Raw genomic sequence first — 9974 nt, 5'->3', positions numbered from 1 at the left:
ATCTCTCTTGGCCTCAGTGGTTTCAACTCAGGCCCGAAGACTGTGCTGGATGCGACTCAGAAATCCATCTCCCAACACCCATGCTGGAGGCTCAGGCTTAATCCTCAAGGCTGAACGCAAAACCTTCAGCCAGGCGTGTTTTGCTCCATTGCCGCCTCCGCCCAAGCGGCAATGGAGAAATGTAGGAGAAACGCCGGCTAGAAGACGCCTCCCTCTCACTTCTCTGTAGGCTGTGACATTATTAATATCAACTGGGACCATATAGATCATTGCTGCCACCACTGTTATATATTTGCAGCAAATATTGTGCAAAAGTTGTCGTGTGAGGTGTCTGTGACAAGGTTATGATTTGCTGGTTATAATTATACTAGCTGTATGTGTGTACCATTTTTGTATCTGAAGTTATGAACATGGGCTATGTACTTGTATCTCAAAGGTATTTGATTTTAAGTACCCTCAGTGATGCATTTGGTCAGCTTTTTGAGAAAGGACTATTCTCAGTTAAGTGCCCAATCAAGAAACGCTTCACTGACAATGGACTTTGGAAAATGCCAATCCACATCTGAGCTTTCCTGGGAACATTCAAATTAATATGTAAACAATGGCGTAGGGCTGCAAATTGAATCATGCATGGACATGTGACCTGCCCATGTGACTCCAGACTCCATCTTGCTGCTGTGATTTTCCTAGGTCAGCCCTAGGACCAATCCTATTCAACTTATTCATAAATTATTTGGAGAAAGGGGTAAACAGTGAGGTGGCAAAGTTCACAGACGATACTAAACTGCTCAAGATAGTTAAGACCAAAGCAGACTGCAAAGAACTTCAAAAAGATCTCACAAAACTAAGTGATTGGGCAACAAAATGACAAATGAAATTTAATGTGGATAAATGTCACGTTGGAAAAACATAACCCCAACTATACATACAATACGATGGGGGTTAATTTAGCCACAACTAATCAGGAAAGAGATCTTGGAGTCATCAGGGATAGTTCTCTGAAGACGTAGCAATGAATTGACACATATGACCCCAAGATGAGATCATTAATACACTAACCTGAGAAGAAGGACACCCCAACACTAGTAGGGAGAAGAAATACAAAAAGGGAAGAGGGGAGAAACCCGTACTGAACATGCATTACACCTAGCAACGGCAGCAGAACAGATTATCGGCTACACAACCCAAGAACGGGATCTGCATGTTGCTGTAGACAGATCAATGAAAAGCTCCATTCAATTCACAGCCGCCAGCAAAAAAGTTAACATCATGTTAGTATTCATAAGGAATGGGCTGGAGAATAACACTGAACATTTGTATACAAACCAAAGGGGAAGCCTCCAATACCCTGGGACCACCCTGCCTACTACAGCGCTGCACACAGGATATTTTATATGTATCTTTGAGAACTGGGGAAGAAATGGGTCTAAAAAGAAACATTTGCTAATGAGAGAAAACCACCCGAATATGAAGATATTTTATATTAAGTGAGAGTAATTGGACAGTGGAAGTTCAATTAACAGACAACAGTAATTCCCACCCCCCCCGCCACACACACACCATTCACATGGCAGCAGGGAGCCCTTTGGGGAGGTGCTTTAAGAGGGTACGTGAGGGGAGTGTGGAGCAGGAAAACTTCCTGGCAGTGGGAAGGAGGCAGAAGCAGGGGCAGGCAGGTGACTGGCAGTTGGGGGTAGCAGTAGCCAGGACTGTGTAACCTTCTGCTGGACAGTCTCCACTGCGGACTTTTTCCTTCTGTCCCCTTCCTCGCCAGCAGAGAAAGGCCACCCCAGCCCACCCCAGAGGCAGCTGTGTCTCAGGGCTCTGCAAACTGCATCCATTAAGCCCCTTCTCATTTGGGGGATGATTCAGGACAATTTCCCAAAGAAAGGAAGAAAATTTGCTGCAGGTCAAACGGGTGTGAAAATATCCCAAATCTGAGATTGTTAAATTAACATTGGAGAATTAAAGAGAAAATGGGGCAAAATCTGAAAAGGAGACTAGAGAAAGTGTCAATAATTGCTCCACCAGCACCGACCCCTCATGGAGCCCTTGCTGCTTTTACAGCTGAGAGGAGACTTCCTCTCTCTGATGCCTGGCCATGGTGGAACTGGTGACCCAGTGAAGCTGACTTGAGGCTGATGCAAGCTAAGCAAAGCTGAACCAGCTGCCCAGGGTACGGGGTTGGAAGTCAAAATGGGGGGTGGGCCTGGGTTCCCCTACATCAGTGGTACGGGGACAGGCAGCTGTTTCCAGATCGGACACTCGGGGCCCACAAGTGACCTGCTGCCTGACACCAGCTCCTGGACTTGCCTGTTGGGCAGGAGACCCCCCCAGCCCCTCCCCCACTGTACCCCCTAATCTCCACTCCCCTCCCCGAGCTGGGGGAGAACCCAGGAGTCCTGGCTCCTAGCCCTGCCCACCCCCGTATTTCCATAGGGCCCCACCCAACGCCCCCCCCTACATCAGCTTCAAGTTGAGAATCATTTCCCATTCCTGCACTGTGGGAGGAGAGACTTTTAAACGCGCTCTCTGTGCGACTGCACATGGCTAAGCAAAGAGAACAAACCCCAAATCCCCCCCGTGCTTTGGGAGCCAGGTTTGCGGTGGGAATTCTTTAGTTCAGATGACTTCACACCTGGTCATTGTGATTCTTTACCAGTTTCTCTGGCATTGGGGGATTTGTTTCACTGATGGCTGAGTGGTTAAGGTGTGGGAGTGGAAATGCAATAGGTTTCCTCTGCGCAGGTTTGAATCCTGCTCACAGTGAGGTCTGTGTTTTAGCCAGTCTATCACCTGGGCAACACGTCTGTACAACCCCCTGAGACACTCTCAATTCTCTCCCCACCCCAAGTAAATCCTGTTCTGCTCCTTTCATAGAGATCCCTGGGGCACCACCTCACACTGTGTCCCTGAGGGGTCAGGCAAACTCTCAGCAGCTGAAGCCTCTGCCACTCACCTGGTGCCCCATAGATCAGCCAAAGTCCTGGTTCTGCTCCTCTCTCTAGAGTACGAAGGAAGCCAAGTCAGCGACTCCATGGGAGCTATGGGGCTGCAGAACCAACAGAGAAAAAATAGGTGCTCAGCACCCACTGGCAGCCAGCTCCTCCCCCGCCCACTACAGGCCTTGCTGACAAGCTCCTCCTCTTCCCCTTCAGCACCTCCCACTTGCCAGTGATCAGCTGTTCAGTGGGGTGCAGGAGGCACTGGGTGGAGGGGGAGGAGCAGGGACGGGAAGAGGTGGGGGTGGTTGAGGAATGGGGCAGGAAGTTGCAGGATGGGAAGAGATGGGACAGGGGTGGGGACTTGGGGGAAGGGGTGGAGTGGGGGCAGGGCCTGGGGACAAAAAGGGGGATTTGTCCTTGATCCCAGACCCCTCTAGGGCCGGCTCTGAAGGAAAACGCTGACTATGACAGTGACAATACAACTGACCAGCATTGCGGGGGAGGCTGAGGGAGATCCGCACTCATCAGGTCTCTTCTCTCCCCCACGGTGAGCCAGACACTGCTCTCTCCTGGCTCTCACTCTAGCAGCTGGATGCCAAGGAGCCATTTCCCCACAGGAAGTGCATTGAGTGCCCCTGTGGTGCTGGGGGGGCTGGCACTGCTGCTGCCTGTGGGGCTGGCAGGGGGTTGATGTCTGCACAGACTCTCAGCTGCCAGGCCGGAGGGGGCACTTACCAGACTGGCTCAGTGAAGATGGGGGGTTGACAGAGCAATACAGACGCTCTCCAGAGCACGGAGCAGCATCCGCCCATGGAGCCAGGCAATGAGCATTTCCCACAGCCTGGAGCCGAGGGGGAGGCAGCAGCTGCTGTTCCAGCTGCTCGGAGACAGGCCCTGTCAGCGAACAGCCACTTCTTACTCACCACAGCTAATGGTGCCAGGTTCCTCCGGTGGGGGTATGAAGCAGCCATTTGTTTTCCTCTCCTTTTTGTGTGCAGCCACTTACAAAAACATCCCAGACAGAGAAGCAACAGGCCAAAATGCTGTCCTGCAGCTGCCAAAGTAGCTCAGTTGGGAGAGCGTTAGACTGAAGATCTAAAGGTCCCTGGTTCAATCCCAGGCTTTGGCAGTCCTCTTTGTGCAGGGGTGGCTTGTTTTCTGGGAGCACAGCAGTGCTTGCACCCAAGATAAGTTACTGATCTTGGGCTCTGCAGTAGGAAAACATAGAATGGGCTTCTGCCCCTAGTTGGTCCACCTGACCTTTAATGATGAGAGCTGTCTTTCTCAATATGGTAGGAAGAAAGTGAGGTAGGGCAGCCCTCAGGAATGGTACCAGGGGGCTGCTAGGCAGGGATTGGGGATGAAAACTCCTCTGTGCAACTGAGCAATGGCAGTACCAGGGAAGGGGCATCTAGTAAAAGTGACCCCACACACCTCTCCTCCTCTGGGCACCTAGAGCAGAGGCAGCTGGTGCTGACAGCTCCAAGGGAAGGCTTAAATGCTACAGAGCAACTGAGGTCAGGGCTAGAGGAGGGCAGGACCATGCCTATGTGTGGCCTTCAGACAGGCACAAAAACACTCAGCCAGCCTGCTCTGTGCCATGCCAAACACTCACTGAAGGTCACCAGCATACATGCGGGGCGGCTGCTGATGCTCTGTGGCCAACATCACAAGATGGTAGGAAAGCAGGGCCAGCCCCCATGGTGGGGCCTCTGACTGGTTCCACTCAAGGTGCTCATTTTTGCAGTGGCGCAGGAGATTTTTCCCCAAGAGGCTTTTTCCCAGCTGGTGAGAGGCAGAGAAACACCCAGGCTCCCAAGGTGCTATGTAGCAAACCCCCTCAAGCACAGGGACTGGCGCACATTTGGAAGAGGGAAACTGCTCTACACACTAGCCCGGGCAGCCGCCCATTTTCTTTGGCAAGTCAGGAATGGCAAAGGCTAGACTGGAAGCACCTGGGACTTCTGCCCCAGCCTTTGGGACAACCATCCCCCAACTCCTTCCCAGGGCTCTGGCTGAAGCCAGAGCATTGGCCTGAGCCGCCAAGAAGAGGTTCCAGCCCTGAAGGGAGCAGGACTTTTAGCCCAAAGGTAAAACTGGACAAGCACAACCACGAAGGGACTCAAACCCTCAATCCCCTGATCCAAAGTCAGATGCCTTATCCCTTAGGCCACATAAGAAAAGGTTCTCCAGGCACTTCTTTGGAAAAGACAGACACTGATACATCTGACAAAGTGGGGATTCATCCACGGAAGCTCATGCTCTAACATGTCTGTTAGTCTATAAGGTGCAACACGACTCTTTGCTGCTTTTGCAGACACTGTGTTTCTCAGGTCAGCTACTGAGAGGGGCCGAGTCTCTCTGAGCACAAGAAGTTGAGTTCCCAGTGAGATGTGAGACTTAATTCTCTGGAGCCGGGTGCAGGGCTTTGGCAGGGGGTCTCAGGCATGAGGGATTGTGGTGCAGCAGATGGACCAGCTGCCTAGGTGCGGAGATTTAATCTCACTGAGGAGGAGGAGGAGGAATCCTGCTGATAGGCAGTGTCCAGGACCGGTGCAACCACTAAGGGAACTAGTTGGCCGCCTAGGGTGCCAAGTGGTTGGGGGCACCAAAAAGCACACTCAGAGGAGGAAGTAGAGTTGAGGTGAGCTGGGGCAGGGGGCTGGGGGGAGGTGCGGGGGGAGGGCTGCCTGCAACAAGTAATGGGGGGATGTGTGTGCAGGTGAACCGCTCCCTGTCCCAGCTCATCACTGCTCCATCTTCTCCCCTGAGCACTCTAATTCTCCTCCCCTCCCAGGCTTGCTGCACTAAACAGCTGATTGGCACCACAAGCCTGGGAGGCAGGAGAAGTGGAGCAGTGCCAGTGTGCTCAGGGGAGAAGGCGGAGCAGTGGGGAGCTGGGGTGGGGAGCTGCTGCAGCGGGGGTGCCTGGCTCTTCCCCATCGCCCCTGCCCCTGCTCTGCCCCAGTCCCGCCCTCCCGCCCCTGCACTCACTGCATGGTAAGTGGAGTGACCCAGCCCCAGCCTGGTCCACTCCCCTAGTTCCCAGCCATGCAGTCAGTGAGTGCTGTGGGGCAGTTCCCCCCTCCCCCCAAACTTGGGAGCCATGGGAGTTGTATGGCCCTGGGTCTCTCATCCCTCCATCCCCTCCCCTGCCCCCAATATCCCTCTTGGGCTCTGTGGGGCTGGTTCTCTCTCCCTGTCCCTGTGCTCCCCCCTGCACAGCATGTCCTGGGAGTGACTCAGTTTCCCTGGACCAACATCTCACCACTCCACACATGTCCTTTCTGTTCCCCACCTCCCTCCACCCCACCCCATTTTCCCTGCACCCCAGACTTGGTCTTTGCCAACCCCATCTCCTCTCCTCCTGACCCCAATATCTCCTGCCCCTATGGGTCTATAAGGCTGGGTCTCTCCCTCCCACATTCTCCCCTCATCCCCTCCCCCAATATCTCCCGGCCCCAGGCTGTGACGTGCTATGACGTGTGCTGGGGCTGTGACGTGTGCTGGGGCCAGGGCTGGGTTTTTGCTGCCCCAAGCGGCGGGGAAAAAACAACAACCCACGATCGCAATTAGTGGCAGCTCCACTGCGCTGCCTTTTTCTTCGGCGGCAACTTGGTGGCAGGTCCTTTCCTCCGAGAGGGACTGAGGGACCCTTCGCCGAATTGCTGCCGAAGACCCCGACATGCCGCCCCTTCCCCTTGGCTGCCCCAAGCACCTGCTTGCTGAGCTGGTGCCTGGAGCCGGCCTGGCTGGGGCTGTGACGTGCGCTGGGGCTGTGACGTGCTGTGAGCTGCTCACTCCCCAAGGGCAACTCACTCACTTGAAACCAGCAGGACAGAAGGGGTCACGTGTCCATGGGCGGGGTTATGCAGATGAGCAGTGGCTGGCGGCAGTACGGGGAGCAGCGAGATGAACCGAAGGAGCCGGGCAGAGAGAATTCTCTGTGTGTGGACAGGATCCGGCGTGGGGAGTTCGTGTGGGGAGTGCCTGCACTGGAGTCATTTCGGGGCAGCGATTGCCACTGAGCTACGTAGTGACAAAAGGTATGTGAATGGGGTGTGGTGCCTGGCTGGGAGCAGCTTGTGGTGATAAGAAAAGGGGTGGGAGCAAGAGGTCCTGTCCTAGCAGGGGGTGTATGCCCTGAGAGGGTGTTTTGTGGGTGCAAGTAGGTTTGGGGGCTTTTTGCAATGACAAGGGGTGTCTGCAGCTAGAACCCTCCTAACCCCACGAGTTTTCTCTGTGTTGGGGGGGGCAGATTCTGTGATGTCACAGTCCTTGGGGTAGGAGTTTGAATCATAACTCCAGAGTGGGAGAACAACTCCCCTGACTCCTGCTCAGTCTCCACTAGGGGGCTGGGCTGGGCTCTCTAGGGAGGGAAGCACAGGGAAAAACAGTCTCCCCTATGGAACCCAGGAGTCCTGGATCCCAGTCCCCCTGCTCTAGACCCCTTCCACTTCCAGAGCCAAGGATAGAACGCAGGGGTCCTGGTGTCCAGCCCCTCCCTGCTCTGACCACTAAACCCCACTGCCCTCCCAGGGTGATGCAGGGGTCACTGGATCTGTGTCCCAGCTCTGCTATGTGCCTTGACTGATTTTCCCAAAGTGCTTCCTTCTGAATCTAGCCGACGAAGTGGGAATTCACGCACGAAAGCTCATGCTCCAATACATTTGTTGGTCGATAAGGTGCCACAGGACTCTTTGCTGCTTTTACAGATCCAGCACGTCTGCCCTCTCCGCCCGGTCACTGCCCACCCCCGTGTGGGGGCACCAGCACTGTGCTGGGTTCTGATGGACAATTGTCCAAGCTGGCCCAGGGGAGACGTGTGTGTCCCTGCTGCCCTCTGCTGAGCCCTGCTCTGTGTGTGTGTGCGTCTGTGACACTGTATCAGTGTGTTGCTGTGCTACCCAGTAGGAAATGGCTTTGCAGGATTTTGTATTCTGCAGCAAGTTACACACACACACACAAAGGGACTCACACAATCCCAAGAACACTCACACACAACACACCCAGAGGGACATGTTAGTCCAACCCCCAAAGAGAGAAACATTCACACCCCCAGCCACACTCACAATAACCCCCCACACACACCATAACATTCACAGTTGTGCTCAGAGACACAACTGCACGCAGTTCACTCCCACTGCTCCAAATACAAGGACATCCTGCCCCACACAGCATGTGCCAAGGCCTGTTGAACTCACTGCCACTGGACAGCTACCAATGAGAATGACCCCCTCGTGCTGGATCATCTGCTTGGCCCCCCACTCCCTCTTGGGGCATGCTGTGCGGCGTGGCTGGGGATTGTGCAATAGCAGGCTGGGGCCGGGTCACTCCACTTCCTGCAGGAAGTAGCCAGCCCCCTGTCCCCCACACAGGCCTGGGACCAGCCCCCCCTGCTTCCCACCACGCAGGCCTGGGGCCTCAGCCTGCTCTGCTCCCCTGGCTCCCAAGTTTAGGGGGAAGGGGGAACCGCCCCACAGCACTCGCCGGCAGCATGGCTGGGAGCCAGAGGAGTGGACCATGCAGTGAGTGCAGGGGCGGGGGGCTAGGGCTGGGGCGGAGCAGGGGCAGAGGCCATGGCAAAGAGCCAGGCAGCCCCCACTGCAGCAGCTCCCCACCCCAGCTCACCTCCGCTCTGCCTTCTCCTCTGAGCACGCTGGCGCCGCTCCACTTCTCCTGCCTCCCAGACTTGTGGTGCTAATCAGCTGTTTAGTGCGGCAAGCCTGGGAGGGGAGGAGAATTAGAGCGGGGGCAGCGTGCTCAGGGGAGAAGACGGAGCAGAGGTGAGCTGGGACAGGGAGCAGTTCCCCTGCATGCCCCCACCCCCGTTACTTGCTGCGGGCAGCCCTCTCCCCACCCCACCCCCAGCTCCCTGCCCCAGCTCACCTCCACTCCTACGCTGCCTCTTCCCCCAAGACCCCTCCTCCTGCTCGCTGCTCTCGGCCCCCTCCCCACCCTCACTCACCCTTACGGTCATTACAAAGTGGCAAGGCAGAGCCCTCCCATTTTTAAAAGTCCTGGGGTGTTGTTCGCCCCTGTTCAGGCACCCCTGGGGCCCTGCACTTCACACAGCTCTCCCTGATTTCAGCTGTTAGTGAGGGACCCTCACTGCTAGCGCAGACTGGGCAGTTTCTTGGATGAGAGACACTGTCCCAAAGCAGGACTAATGCTCAGACCTGGTGATCAGTGATTTCAGATCTGTTGGTCTGCAGCAAGACTCTACAGTGAGTCTCAGTCAGCTCTGTTATTACACAGGGACGAACAAAAGGGTCAAATGGTGCCTGGAAGCCTTAAGAAGAATCCACCCCGCCAAGTACAATGCTTGTTGATACAGGCTCCTAACCCCACTGAGAATGTTTTGGGGTGACTCCTTGCCTTTATCAACCTAGGAGATTGAGAGACTAAGAATTAACAGGTGCTCCAGTGGCACAATTGGTTAGCGCACAGTACTTATAGGGCAGTGCTGAGAGGAGGTTGTGAGTTCAAGCCTCACCTGGAGCACTGGTTTTCATTAGCCAAATGGCATCACCCCCTCATTTGGCCCTGTGGAATGTACAATTCCAGCCCTGGGGACACTGAGGCAGGGGAGAAGTTAAAAATGCCCCTTCACTTATTAGCTCCTCTCCAGAGGGCAGGTCAGAATCTACAATCCTTTCTCCCCCACCAGCCCCTGTGCCAGGATCCCTCAAGCAGAGCCTGGAGTCCTGCCCATCCTTGACCCCTGAGCCTGGAGGGAGAGGAGCAAGGAGCCATTGTTAGAGGGCTTTCCCTTCCCCTTCCCCTGCCCACTTCCCTGGCTCTTGTCACACAGACAGCAAGCAGCAAAAGACCAGAAGTCCGAAGCGCAGACAAATGGATGTTTACTGGGGTTATTTTCGAAGCAAGCAGATTCCAAAGCCCTTCACACCAGTCAGGCTTATCTCTATACACCGACAGAGTCTGTTCCCCGGTGTTCCCTTCCCAGTTCTGACACCACAGAGCATTTACCCCACATCCCTACAGACAATTCTTTCCTGGGTGCTGGCT

At 54.9% G+C, this 9974-nt stretch overlaps 1 non-coding gene across 1 annotated transcript; it reads left to right on the top strand.

Annotated features, from left to right (window-relative positions):
• Positions 1-4001: 4001 nt before the first annotated feature.
• TRNAF-GAA (transfer RNA phenylalanine (anticodon GAA)) lies at positions 4002-4074 on the top strand. The gene has a single exon. It is a non-coding gene; the product is annotated as a tRNA-Phe (tRNA).
• The last annotated feature ends 5900 nt before the right edge of the window (positions 4075-9974 follow it).

The sequence above is a fragment of the Gopherus flavomarginatus genome, chromosome 4 (assembly GCF_025201925.1).
Source record: "Gopherus flavomarginatus isolate rGopFla2 chromosome 4, rGopFla2.mat.asm, whole genome shotgun sequence".
Classification (NCBI taxonomy): domain Eukaryota; kingdom Metazoa; phylum Chordata; order Testudines; family Testudinidae; genus Gopherus; species Gopherus flavomarginatus.
Note: the sequence above shows the minus strand (reverse complement) of the source record. Positions and strands in the feature narration are given on the sequence as shown.